Raw genomic sequence first — 14287 nt, 5'->3', positions numbered from 1 at the left:
GGGGGGGGGCACTAGTGCACTTGTTCAATTAGCTATACCCTTCACCCTGGCATTTGAAAAAGAAACATCACATGTATCGAGAAGAAGTAAAAGAAGCCTAGGAGTATCATTCGATGATACAGTGCACATAGATTTTATTGCAGTGCCTAGAGGAGCTCCCAATGAAAATAAAGCGAGGAATCAAATTCCTGCAGGGTTTGAGTCACTGTTCTGGTGGGTAACAATCAATAACAATGTGGATTAGATTAATTATATTTACTATAATCAGCAGACAGTCGTAAGGGAGAGTACAAGGGATGCGATAAGACAAATCACATTAAAGCAAAACCAAAGCACTTAGCCCTAAGAGCAGCCCAGGCACAATGAGCTCCCTAATGGCTTGCCTGGGGCTCATACACCATTTGGCCCCGCCCACCACCCAAACCCAATCACCTGGGAAAGGGGAGGGGCAAAAAACAACAAAGTAGACAGACAGCAGGACAAGCACCAGCTGTGTTTTCCATTTTTTTTTCATCTGGTTTTCAGCTCAACACCATGCAGAGGGCAGACAAGAGAACTGGGGTGTTTCTAGAAGCAACAATGCCCAGGCTTTTGCTTCAGCTTCGAATATTGAAAGCTTCTCTCCTCTACAACCCCTTTCTCAGGAACCACGCAGCATTCAAGTGACCTGCTTTGCTCCTATTCTAAAGACTATCACAGTCCACCTTGCCTGTGGCACCTGATAAACAGAAGAGAAAGCAACCACAGCAGCAAAAGCCACAGCACCCGTAGGTCAGTTACTCTCATCCCCTCCTTTACCTCAGCAGCTTACCTACCCCACAGAGCAGATGCTTCCATCTGTTCTCTTTAGCCACTTACAGCACCTCAAAAAGGCAAACTGGAATTTTACTCTATTTGATGTAGTAAAGTAACTGCAGTGACAACCGCACCCCAAAAGCAACTGCTGCATCTCTTCATCGCCCACCAGAGTCACTCCAGAGGCAGCTCGGGTCATGACATTCTGTATCGCACACTGCGTTTCCGCCTGAACAAAGAAAAACACAGAAGATAAACATTCAGCTGCCAGCATTAGCACCCATCCCTCAACAACAGAAGTGACTCCATATTTCATTTTATCCTTTTAAAACAGCAGTCCACTTGCCTCTGTACCTGGAATTAGATCCAAGCTCAAAAGGAGTAGACAGCATCACCCATGCCACCTGGCAACACAAAAGGACAAAATGACCACTGTGCTTGCAAGCAACCACCTGCCACACCACTCCTCTGGCCCAAACAGCCTCACCTCAGACCCTCAGAGGGAAGCACCTGAACGTCTTTCCCTTTGCTTCCGATAAGGGATGACCTCGCTGACAACACTCTCACCTTCCCTCACTGCTCCGTGACACGGGGATTTCCCTGTCCAAGACTGCACTAGGCACCCGCAGAGACAAGAGAAAAGCACACCCTGAGGTGAAGGGAATGACGACACAGACTCCAAGATAGTCGAGAAATGGAGACCCTTTATTGTCCCGATGCCAGATCTTATATAGTTTTTCTGAGCCCCTACACACGCTGCACATGGCTGGCAAACAGTTACAGACTTCTGATTGATGCATTCCTTTTGATCACACATAGCCTGCTATAGGCCCGTCCGAGCCTAACAACTCCTCCTTATTGGTTCCCACTTTCTCTTATTCTAGCCTGGTTACCACTCTATGCCTCTGAGTAACCTTCTTCTTAACCCTTAGTGCATCCCCATATCATTCAGCTCCAGTTTGTCACCGAACAGTGACATAATTCCCCCTTTTTTTTGTTTCTACAAGGCAAATTGTGTGCAACGAACAATTAATCTTTTTTTTTGCAATCTCTGCAGCAGGCATGGTGTAACTATTATAATTGCAACAAACGCGATAAACAAAATAATCATTATCTTTTACTTTCTCAAGTACTTAAATTTGTTGCTACAGGACTACCACATCAAGCAAGGAAAGGACAGCCCTTTTCTTTAGGGCTGAGGCTGTTCAGCAAGGTCACATAATTTGAGACTGCTGAAATACTTCAGCAATCCTTTGGTCCCAGTAGCTGTAAAACAGCCAAGTAGAAAGAAACTTCCCTACCAAAAAAAGTGTGTGGGGAAAGGGGGGAGAGAATTGTCACCAGAAGAGTGTCTTTTAAACACTATCTGCTACACACCACAAAAGTCTTTGTTATAAAATACACCTTTTCATACAAAAGACATCTTGCAAAACCATTTGATTGCCCCACGATGCTGGACGTTTGTGTGAGCCTCTCTTCTTTTCTAAATATTATTCAGCCCAGGCACTTTCAGTCTGAGTGGCTTTGTCTCTCATACATGGAACAGCTTGGCCATGATTATCACGAGGCCACTGTCCAGCAAGATAGGGAGCAGCAAGTGTGTCCAACGAGGAAGTCCGGTGATAATACTGGAAGGGCTTGATGAAGGTGGTCTTAACTTGGCAGCTCTGCAGTCCGGCGAGCCAGGGCTCTTCCTCTCCAGTGAGCTCCTGCCTTGCTCCGGGGACTGCCACTGGTGCCGGACCCTGCCCACCGCCATGGCGCTGCCCTCCGGCAGTGGGGAGGAGCAAGGTGAGGGCCCGCAGCCCAGCAGCGTTTGTATCCCCACTCGATGCTGCCTCCCACACTTTCTCCCCCTTGTTCCCAAGTCTTTACATCGAACACAGCTGAGACCGTCAAGGGGACCCCTTGTTTTTGCAAAAACTTCGATAGTAGCTTTATTTTAAATGGGTCATATTTTACACCCCTTTTTATTAATAATTGCGTTAATAATTTTACTATTGCCTCTTCTGCTGCTGAGATACTGGCTCCCATTGTGAATGCCCAGCTGCTCACCTGTCCTTCAGGTGATGTCCCAGGGTTGAAGCTGCAGTCCAGCTGCAAGCTTGATTCATTCGGCTGGGTTCCCTCCGGACGCTCATACAGCACTGCTCTACCCCTTATCACGTTGGGGTCACTATTTGAAGGGAATGACAACACAGACTCCAAGATAGTCGAGAAATGGAGACCCTTTATTGTCCCAATGCCAGATCTTATATAGTTTTTCTGGCCCCTACACACGCTGCACATGGCTGGCAAACAGTTACAGACTTCTGATTGGTGCATTCCTTTTGATCACGCATAGCCCTCTATAGGCCGTCCGAGCCTAACAACTCCTCCTTATTGGTTCCCACTTTCTCTTATTCTAGCCTGGTTACCACTCTATGCCTCTGAGTAACCTTCTTCTCAACCCTTAGTGCACCGCCGTATCAATCAGCTCCAGTTTTTCACCAAACAGGTCACCCATACTGAGGCACCTCACAACCACAGCGTACCTGCTGCAATACCTCTCTTACCAGCTCCTTTACTTCAGCTGCTCACCAGCTCTAACAGATTCTTCACTCACAGCTCCGCACCAAACTCTGCCCAGGCCACACAAAACACACTACACAAGCTACATTAAGACACACGAGCTGGAACATTCCCGCCCAACAATCAGTCACATCGCACTTCAGGAAGGATGCCGCACGCTCCTAGAAACCAAACCTACCAGTCCTGAACAGCTCCCCACCTCCCCTTGCCAACCACACTCAGCACACACACTAGTTGCCCTTCAAAAAAAAGTAGGAACACACACACAAAAAAAACAACTGAGCTCCACAAACGCCAAAAAGCCATGCACACACAGCAGCCCCAGCAGGGGTAATCACAGACCTACCCTTTACAGATGAAAAATGATATGACCCTGCTCAGTCTCTTGGTAATACTGCACCTGTGGTCAAGCCTCTTGCAGTGTGTAATCAAGCTCTTTTTAGTCCTCTGGAGAGTTACACAAGTGCTTTGATGCATCTAGAGATTAAAATATAAATCCAAAACACAAGTGTACCCCACCATCCCAAAAATGAGCGAGCCAACCACCTCTGCTAAATATCCCTCTATCAAGTGAATTCCAAGCACTCACAATCTAGAAATCCAGAGACTCTGACCCACCTAAAGAACCCTGCAACTGACAGAAGGAAAAACAAAGCACTTACCCTAAGAGCAGCCCAGGCACAATGAGCTCCCTCATGCCTTGCCTGGGGCTCATATACCATTTGGCCCCGCCCACCACCCAAACCCAATCACCTGGGAAAGGGGAGGGGCAAAAACAACAAAGTAGACAGACAGCAGGACAAGCACCAGCTGTGTTTTTCTTTTTTTTCTCCATCTGCTTTTCAGCTCAACACCATGCAGAGTGCAGACAGGAGAACTGGGGTGTTTCTAGAAGCAACAATCCCCAGGCTTTTGCTTCAGCTTTGAATATTGAGAGGACACTATGACCAAGCAAGTAACTCATCTTTTTCAGCTGGCATTAAACCTTTCTTTCACATAGGAAGAAAAATCTAGGAGCATCACAGATTACACACCAAAACAGAAAAATCAATTCCATGAAATAACATCACTCACAGCAAAATCACACACTTGAGTAGGCTATCTGAAAACCAGAAGCCTATGCTGATGGGTCAGCATTTCAGGAACTGGACCCGCTGACGCCCCTCAGGAACGTGGCAGGACATGCACAATGCTGTCCCAAGTGCTTGCAAAGCCTGCCCGACAGGCCAAACAGACTAACACAATCCACCCACCAACTCAGGGCCCACACTGCCATCCACTCACCCTCGTGCCTCTTTCAAGTTTCCAGCTTAGTCCATGCCCATGACCTGGCCTACGAGAAACAAAAAGAGGAGGTCATGCCCATGATGGACACGCAAACAGTACAGCTCCTTACAGAGGTCTCAAGCACAGAGACCAGAGCCAGAAAAAAAAAACACCCTCAGGTCCACAAAGGCCATGAATACACAGCAGCCCCAGCAGGGGGAATCACAGACTTATCCTTTACAGCTGAGAAAGGTGACCCTGCTCAGCCTCTTCCTTATACTGCCCTTATGCACTCAAGGCCCTTGCCATGCATACTGAGGCTCTTTGTGAATCCTCTGGACAGTTACACAAATGCCTTGATCTATCTACAGATTAAGAACCCCAAAAACAGGAACCGTACCCCACCATTTCCCAAGCACAAGTTAGCCGGCAACCCCTCCTAAACATACCTCTAGGACGTGAATTCCAAGCACTTCACATCTACAAGGCTGCAAGGTCTAAAGACTCTACAGCCAGCCAAACCGCAGCCAAAAGCTCCAGAAATATAACAAAGTGTCCCTCACCCTGAAAAAGACTACACCTTACCTGCCTACTGCTGCTCTTTGCAGATACATGCGTGCACAGGGAGCTTCCAGGATCCAGTTCTCCTAAACCCTGCTCCATCACTTCACCACCACACTTGGAACTTGGATAATAGTTGACATACAGGCCAAGACTCACAATAAGCCCCATCAATCTGTGAAAATCCTCAGGGACCTACAACACACAAGCTAACATTACCATCCTAGCCCTAAACATGCTCTAACAATTTCATCACCTGAAGAAGAGCTGCATGCAATAAAGGCACCTACTCCTACTACATAGATTGCTCTCCTCTAACAGATCCTTCTAGCCCTTGCCTCAAAAAGGTGTGCATTTCCAAGTAGAGACCGGTAAGCATCAGTCCATAGACTCCAACCCACCTAAAGAACCCTGCAACTGACAGAAGGAAAACATGCACTTACCCCTAAGGGCAGCCCAGGCACAATGAGCTCCCTCATGCTTGCCTGGGGCTCATATACCATTTGGCCCCGCCCACCACCCAAACCCAATCACCTGGGAAAGGGGGGGCAAAAACAACAAAGTAGACAGACAGCAGGACAACCCAGCTGTGTTTTTCTATTGGTTTTTAGCTCAACACCATGCAGAGTGCAGACAAGAGAACTGGGGTGTTTCTAGAAGCAACAATGCCCAGGCTTTTGCTTCAGCTTTGAATATGAGAGGACAATATGACCAAGCAAGTAACTCATCTTTTTCAGCTGGCATTAAACCTTTCTTTCACATAGGAAGAAAAATCTAGGAGCATCACAGATTACACACCAAAACAGAAAAATCTATTCCATGAAATAACATCACTCACAGCAAAAATCACACACTTGAGTAGGCTATCTGAAAACCAAAAGCCTATGCTGATGGGTCAGCATTTCAGGAACTGGACCCGCTGACGCCCCTCAGGAACGTGGCAGGACATGCACAATGCTGTCCCAAGTGCTTGCAAAGCCTGCCCGACAGGCCAAACAGACTAACACAATCCACCCACCAACTCAGGGCCCACACTGCCATCCACTCACCCTCGTGCCTCTTTCAAGTTGCCAGCTTAGTCCATGCCCATGACCTGGCCTACAAGAAACAAAAAGAGAAAGTCATGCCCATGATGGACACGCAAACAGTACAGCTCCTTACAGAGGTCTCAAGCACAGAGACCAGAGCCAGAAATAAACACACCCTCAGGTCCACAAAGGCCATGAATACACAGCAGCCCCAGCAGGGGAATCACAGACTTATCCTTTACAGCTGAGAAAGGTGACCCTGCTCAGCCTCTTCCTTCTACTGCCCTTATGCAGTCAAGGCCCTTGCCATGCATACTGAGAGTCTCTTTGAATCCTCTGGACAGTTATGCAAATGCCTTGATCTATCTACAGATTAAAAGAGAACCCCAAAAACAGGAACCATACCCCACCATTTCCCAAGCACAAGTCAGCCAGCAACCCCTCCTAAACATACCTCTAGGACGTGAATTCCAAGCACTTCACATCTACAAGGCTGCAAGGTCTAAAGACTCTACAGCCAGCCAAACCGCAGGCAAAAGCTCCAGAAATATAACAAAGTGTCCCTCACCCTGAAAAAGACTACACCTTACCTGCCTACTGCTGCTCTTTGCAGATACATGCTTGCACAGGGAGCTTCCAGGATCCAGTTCTCCTAAACCCTGCTCCATCACTTCACCACCACACTTGGAACTTGGATAATAGTTGACATACAGGCCAAGACTCACAATAAGCCCCAATCTGTGAAAATCCTCAGGGACCTACAACACACAAGCTAACATTACCATCCTATCCAGAAAGCTATAACAATTACTCACCTGAAGAAGAGCTACATGCAATAAAGGCACCTACTCTTATATAGATTGCTTTCCTCTAACAGGTCCTACTAGTTGTTACCTCAAAAAGATGTGCGTACCGGTCTCTGCTCGGAAACACATCAGTCCATAGACTCCAACCCACCTAAAGAACCCTGCAACTGACAGAAGGAAAAACAAAGCACTTACCCCTAAGAGCAGCCCAGGCACAATGAGCTCCCTCATGCTTTGCCTGGGGCTCATATACCATTTGGCCCCACCCACCACCCAAACCCAAACTCTGGGACAGGGGAGGGGCGGAAACCATCGAAGTAGACGAAGCAGGACAAGCACCAGCTGTGTTTTTTTTTTTTTTTTTTCATCTGGTTTGTAGCTCAACACCATGCAGAGTGCAGACAAGAGAACCGGGGTGTTTCTAGAAGCAACAATCCCCAGGCTTTTGCTTCAGCTTTGAATACTGAGAGGACCATACGACAAGCAAAATACGCTACAGGACACTGGATCCTGGCCCTCTGCTGCACCTACTTAAAACCCATCCCCACACTCACCAAGGCGCAACTCCAACCCAAACACAGACACAGCATTTCAGCCTCAAGCCAGCTTTGGGAACTGGTGGCAAGCAGGCTTCATCTTCAGCAAGGAGTGCTCAGGCTACATGGGATGGGGCTTCAGGCACCTCTTCACCTGCAGAAAAAGTCTGCCACCAGGAACTGCCACGCCAGACAACTTTTCTTCTCTATAATACCTTTCTCAGGAACCACACAGCATTCAAGTGACCTGCTTTGCTCCTATTCTAAAGACTATCACAGCCCTCCTTGCCTGTGGCACCTGATAAACAGAAGAGAAAGCAACCACAGCAGCAAAAGCAACAGCAGCTTTAGGACAGTTACTTTCATCTGCTCCTGTACATCAGCCGCTTACCTACCCCATGTGGCAGATGCTTCTATCTGTTCTCTGTTGGATAAGCAACTCAGCCAGGCACACGCAGTCCAAACGGTTCCTGCAATGCATTGAAGACCACTTTCTGACACAGGTGGTGGAGGAGCTGATGAGGCGGGGGGTGCTTCTGGACCTTGTCCTTACCAACAGGGATGGGCTTGTTAGGGATGTGAAGGTTGGGGGCAGCTTGGGATGCAGCAACCATGAGATGGTGGAGTTCAAGATGGAACTTGGTGGAAGAAGTAAGGCTAAAAGCAGGATTGCTGCCCTGGACTTTCGGAGAGCCAACTTCAACCTCTTCCAGGACCTGCTTGGGAGTATCTCATGGGCTAGGTTGCTAGAAGGCAAGGGTGCTTGTGAGAGCTGGGCTACATTTAAACAGCACTTCTTCCAAGCTCAGGATTGGTGCATCCCTAAGAGTAGGAAATCGGGGAAGGGGGGCAGGAAACCTGCGTGGATGAGCAAGGAGCTCATCGACAAGATCAAAAGAAAGAGGAAGGTCTATGAAATGTGGAAAAAAGGCCTGTCCTCTTGGGAGGAGTATAGAAGCGTTGTCAGGGCCTGCAGGGACGCGACGAGGAAGGCTAAAGCCCACCTAGAGATGAGGCTTGCAAAAGAGATAAAAGATAGTAAGAATCTATCCCAAACAGCCTCACCTCAGACCCTGAGAAAGAAACACTGGAACGTCTTCCCTTCACTTTGGTTAAGGGACGACCAGGCTGACAACACTCTCACCTTCCCTCACCACTCTATGACATGGGGATTTGCCTGTCCAAGACTTCACTAGGCACCTGCAGAGACAACAAAAAAGCACACCCTGAGGCACCACACAGCCACAGCACACCTGATGCACACCCCTCTCTCTTTCCAGCTCCTTTACCTCAGCTGCTCACCAGCTCTATCTGAAATGCTTTGCTTGGGCGGTGCACCACAAAACCCTGCCTGGCAGGGCACCGCAGTAATCACAGACTTATCCTTTACAGGTGAAAAAGGTAACTCTGATATTACCCTGCTCAGCCTCTTGGTAATACTGCACCTGTGTGGTCAAGTCTCTTGCAGTGTGTACTCAAGCTCTTTTCAGTCCCCTGGAGAGTTACACAAGTGGTTTGATACATCTAGAGATTAAAATATAACCCAAAAACAGAAGTGTACCTCACCATCCCAAAAACAAGTGAGCCAGCAACCACTGCTAAATATCCCTCTATTAAGTGAATTCCAAACACTTAAATCTCAAAATCCAGAGACTCCAACCTGCCTAAAGAACCCTGCAACTGACAGAAGGAAAAACAAAGCACCCACCCCCAAAGACCAGCCCAGGCAGAACGAGCTCTCTAATGGCATGCCTGGGGCTCATATACCATTTGGCCCCGCCCAGCACCCAAACCCAATCACCTGGGAAAGGGGAGGAGCCATACATGAGAGGAAGTAAGAGCAGGAGGAACAGCAGCCCTGTTTTTGGTCTGGCTTAGGTCAACACCGTGCAGAGCACAGCACAGGCAACCGGGCTTTCTCTTGAAAGACTTGCCTCACCTTTGGTGAAGGAAACTGACCGGGCGACCAATCTCTCACCTTTTTGCACCACTCCAGGACATGGGGAATTCACCTCTCCAAGACTGCACAAGGGAACAGCAGAAACAAGACGAAAAGCACGTCCTGAGGCACCTAACCACAGCCTACCTACTGCAAACCTATCTCTTCCCAGCTGCTTTACCTCTGCTGCTCTCCATCTCTAAATCAGATTCTTTTAACTGCCACGCAGAGTGGTGGCCCTCTGGGCACCACAGAGCAGCGGTCCTCTGGGCGCCATAGAGCGGCGCCATATTTTTTTTTTTTTTTCAAACATGGGTCTGCCTCCCTCTGGAGCTGGACAGTAGGTCAAGCCAGTCACTGAGTTGCCAATGCAGAGCTTCACAGTTCCAGAAGGCAGTCTTTCCTTTGACCGATTCCTTGTAAGTGTTATCTACCACTGGCAAAAGCAATAAACAGACTGTAAACAGGCACTGCCACGTTTGACAAACTTCACGTTTTTAATTTTATCGTTTCAAGACAACAGTCCGCTTCCCTACATCTGAAAAGTAGATCAAACCAGTCACCGAGTTGCCGAACAAGAACTTGACAGTTCCAGAAAGTGCTGTTTCCTTTGACTGGTTCCTCCTAAGGTTTACCTACTGCTGGAAAAAAAAAAGACTCTGTGCCAGCTGCCCAGAGCTTGAGTATTCACCCAGAGACAGACCAGAAGAGAGAGACCCAAAAGAGTCAGGTCTGTATTGTATTATGTATTATGTATTATTCACTGATGGACCACCACGTTAGCTACCATCACTAATTGCCAGGCAGGACAGCTCCAGGCCAAACACACACATAAAAAGGCATGCTACAAACACCATGAACAAAACACGGGAAAAGAATTACTTATACTATAGAATTGCTATAAGAATTACTCACCTGAAGAAGAGCCGCATGCAATACAGGCACCTACTACTAATATAGATTAATTTACTTTAAATGAGCCTACTAGACATTACCTTAAATAGATGTACTTATCTGTTTCAACTTGGAAACACATCAACCCATAGACTCTGACCCACCCAAAAAAAAAAAAAAAACCTGCAACTGACTGAAGGAAGAACAAAGCACTTACCCCCAAAGAGCAGCTCAGGCAGAATGAGCTCTCATATAGGACACCTGCTGCTCATATACCATTAGGCCCCACCCGGCACCCTGTCTGAATCACCTGGGAAAGAGGAGGGGCAAAGCACAGGAAGGGATAAAGAGAGCAGGAGGAGCAGCAGCTGCATTTTTATTTGGCTTAGCTCAATGGTGTGTGGAGTGTTACTAAAAGCAACAATTCCTGTGCTTTTGCTTCAGTTCTGATTATTGAAATGACAATATGAGCAAGTAGGTAACTAAAACTGTTTTTGACTGTAATTAGCTGAAACCTTTCTTCACATAGGTAGAAATAATCTAGGAGTGTAACAGATTACAAACCACAAAAAGCAATTCAATGTAGTAAAATAACTCAGGAGAAGTAACATACCTTAGTAGACTATCTAAAAACAAAAGGCTATGCAGATGGGTCCAAAAAAGCCAACCCAATCGAGATCTGAGAAGGGTACAGACATTCTCAAAAGGAGCAGGGAAAAAATAGTGGCACAGTACAAGCTGGAAAGGACACTAAGCAGATTTAAAAGACCTGTAGGACCTCAGGAGGGACCTGAGGAGAGCACATAGGTCCTTGGAAAGTGGGGGGGGGGGGGGGAGGGGGGTTAGGCGGGGAGAGCACATAGGTCCTTGGAAAGTGTGGGGGGGGGGGGAGGGGGGTTAGGCGGGGACTACGAATACTGAGTAGAGGAGAAAATGAGTGTTGTGAGCCTGAAGTGTGTACAAGCATCGTAAAGAGGGCGCCTGAGAGGATGGGGAAACAAAGGGAAAGCTGCTTACCTCTGAGAATTGTCCCTGATCTTCGTGCCACAGACATTTGTCTTGCGGGCTTGGCGCACAAGTTTAGGGGTCCCCATACATTGAAGGCTTCTTACCTCTGAGAAGTCCTACATGGCTCCGCCTGCGTTACTGATTTTTTTCGCCAGCAGGTGGTGGCAGAGGGCGCTACCGCCCTCATCCTGAGAACGGCAGACACAGCTTCCCAAACCGTTTTCTCAATAACGGAAGCGGTGCGAACTGCGTGGAAAACCACAAATGAAAACGGCAGAAAAATGCACCCCACGTCGTCTCGGGGAGGAAATAAGTGCCCTGAGCAACGTGCCCTTCCCAGCTAGGAAGCTGAACAGCAGTGTGAAAAACTACATTTCCCGGCATGCCATGGAAACCAACATGGCCGACAGGAAGCTCAAAACCCAAAGACCACGACTCCCAGCTGCTGTAGGGCAAGACCCTCAGGTCACCTGACGCTGCGAATGCCCCGGAGCCAGCCCCCGGCTTCCTGACCTGCAGCCCGACGCCCCCCCACCCCCCCCGGGGCTTTCCCTGACCCAGCCGCTCCGCCTGCAGTATCACGTTTCCAGCAGCAGGTGGCGGCATAGGGCGACACACCACTACTGCGCATGCACGCCGGCCCCCGCCGGAGGTACTGCTTTTTCGCCAGCTGACTCCACGCACGCGTGGAAGCAGGCACGGCTTCTCAAAACGTTTTCTCGTTAACAGAAGCAGTGGGATCCGCACGGAAAACCACACGGAAGCGGCAAAAAGACGCACCCCGGTCCGCTGGTGCGGAGGAAACAACTGCCCTTCCTACCTGTCTCCGTGTTGCTCCCGGCTTGGAAGCCGAGCAGCAACGTGGAACGACATTTCCCAGCATACCGCAGAAGCCAAAGTGGCCGACAGGAAGCTCGGAGCCCAAAGACCACAACTCCCGATGCTCTGGGGCAAGATGCTCCCAGCCACTGCCCCAGCCAGATCTGTGCTTTCTGACCTGCCGCCTACCCCCCGCAGCTTTCCCTACCCCAGCCGCCGATCCCGCAGGACCCAGCCTCCCCAACACCCTTCCCTCCCCCTCACCAGGGACCCCAGTCCCTCCCTCACCCTTCCCTCCCCTCACCAGGGACCCCAGTCCCTCCCTCACCTGCTCCTCCGCAGCAGCCGCAACCCAGGTCACACTCGCCAATCACTCCTCTGAGCACACCAGCCCCAGCACACCTGGCCCAGGGAGCAAAGACAGCACAGGCCTCCCCCACCATTGCTGCCCTTACTCCCCCCCCAAGCCTGCAGCCTCCCCAGCAGGGTGGCCCCCACACCCAGATCGCTTGTCTGTATCCAGCAGCTCCCCCACAGACAACGAACACGGGGCCAACCCCCCAGCCCCGGCCCCCTCCACACCCAGGAGCCTGCACCCAGCAACACGGCCACTTACAGTGGCCACAAACACAGAGGGCAGCACAAACCAGAAGGCGAACTTCATTAAACTCTTGCGCAAGACTCCTGGCAGGGAGACTGCGGTGGAACTCCCTGCCCGGACGTTCTCCCCTTCCCCTGGGGGGCTGCGGGGCTCAGGCATCGAGCAGGTCTGTCCGTCCCTCTCAGCGTCCATCCCATGGGGAACGGTTGCCTCCTGCAGAAATGGGCTGTGATGCACAGGAGGAGGAAAAAAAAACAAAGGAAAACGGCACAAGCGGGACACAAGCAGCAAGAGAGGAACTGGGTGGACGGACAGCCAGCGGGGCAGAGGGCCAGAAAAACCACCCAGGGGGCAAGGAGCAGGACAGGGGTGATCGACAGGGTTCGAAAGAGAGCCCAACAGAGGCACAACTGCGACAACCAGGATGACCAAGTAATAGCAATTTTACTCTTACTGACATCAGGGAGTGTTGGTTTGGGATGAAATCAGAGTTTTGGATCAGAGATGACTCTGTTGAACAGTCTCTGCCTTTCCAGTATGCGAAAGGAAAAGCCACGAGGATAAGCACAGAAGTATGAAGCTATTATTACCAACAGAGATGCTGGAAGTGGGCTCCTCACTATTGCTTTTGGTAGTTGTGGAGTAATTGCCTGAAGTAACTAGGCAAATTAAACTAATATTCGCCTTTTAAAGAAAACATACAGCATTGAAGAAGCTGGAAGAGTGGAGGGCAGCTGCGCTACCTAAGTGTTCCCTAGGCCTCCAACTTTACATGCTATCGCACTAGGGGAACTCGGTGTGCTGACTCTAAGGAACGGCACAGAGCGTAGAGCGGAGTGGAGACACCATGGATAGGCTCTGTGACAAGATGGGGACCCGATGCTCTTGTGCGCACCGAGACCGATAAGCTGCATGTTTGCTACCCTGAGCCAACGACATGTCATGTTTTTGAAAAAACTCTGTACCCTAGTGAACTTTTGCTCATTATGTCATCATTATAATATCAAAACACACCTCCATCCCAAAAGCTCCGTGCCTCCAAGGTGCGACCACCCCTCACTGAGCATGCGCTCTGAATTTCTCCTTTAAACAAAAGTGAGATAACTTTTTACCAATCATAACCGAGATGTGCCTGACTCGAGTCACTCAAGCTCCACCTACAAGGACAGAAAATAATCATAGAATCATAGAATATCCCAAGTTGGAAGGGACCCACATGGATCATCAAGTCCAACTCCTGGCACCACACAGGTCACCCCCAAAACCTCAGACCATGTGACTAAGTGCACAGTCCAAACGCTTCTTAAACTCCGACAGGCTTGGTGCAGTGACTACTTTCCTGGGGAGACTGTTCCAGCGCGCGACAACCCTCTCAGTGAAAACCTCTTCTTGATGTCTAGCCTGAACCTCTCCTGCTGCAGCTTGACACCATTCCTGCAGGTCCTATCACTGGTCACTAAAGA

The 14287-nt window shown here is 49.3% G+C and overlaps 2 long non-coding RNA genes across 8 annotated transcripts; one reads left to right on the top strand and one right to left on the bottom strand.

Annotated features, from left to right (window-relative positions):
- Window positions 1–381: 381 nt before the first annotated feature.
- On the bottom strand, window positions 382–12600 carry LOC121073304. 7 transcript variants are annotated; one of them, XR_005821609.1, is made up of 3 exons: window positions 12552–12600; window positions 10039–10143; window positions 382–1149 (listed from the first exon to the last, which is right to left on the bottom strand). It is a non-coding gene; the product is annotated as an uncharacterized LOC121073304 (long non-coding RNA). The 7 variants fall into 7 exon arrangements; XR_005821605.1 differs by lacking the exon at window positions 12552–12600 and adding an exon at window positions 12225–12505; XR_005821610.1 differs by lacking the exon at window positions 12552–12600 and adding an exon at window positions 12225–12505 and having other exon boundaries at window positions 10039–10140.
- Window positions 1160–3440, top strand: LOC121073305. The gene is made up of 2 exons (XR_005821612.1): window positions 1160–1449; window positions 3308–3440. It is a non-coding gene; the product is annotated as an uncharacterized LOC121073305 (long non-coding RNA).
- Window positions 12601–14287: the final 1687 nt, after the last annotated feature.

Source organism: Cygnus olor, chromosome 7 (genome assembly GCF_009769625.2).
Source record: "Cygnus olor isolate bCygOlo1 chromosome 7, bCygOlo1.pri.v2, whole genome shotgun sequence".
Lineage (NCBI taxonomy): Eukaryota > Metazoa > Chordata > Aves > Anseriformes > Anatidae > Cygnus > Cygnus olor.
This window is presented reverse-complemented; position numbering and strand designations above follow the sequence as displayed.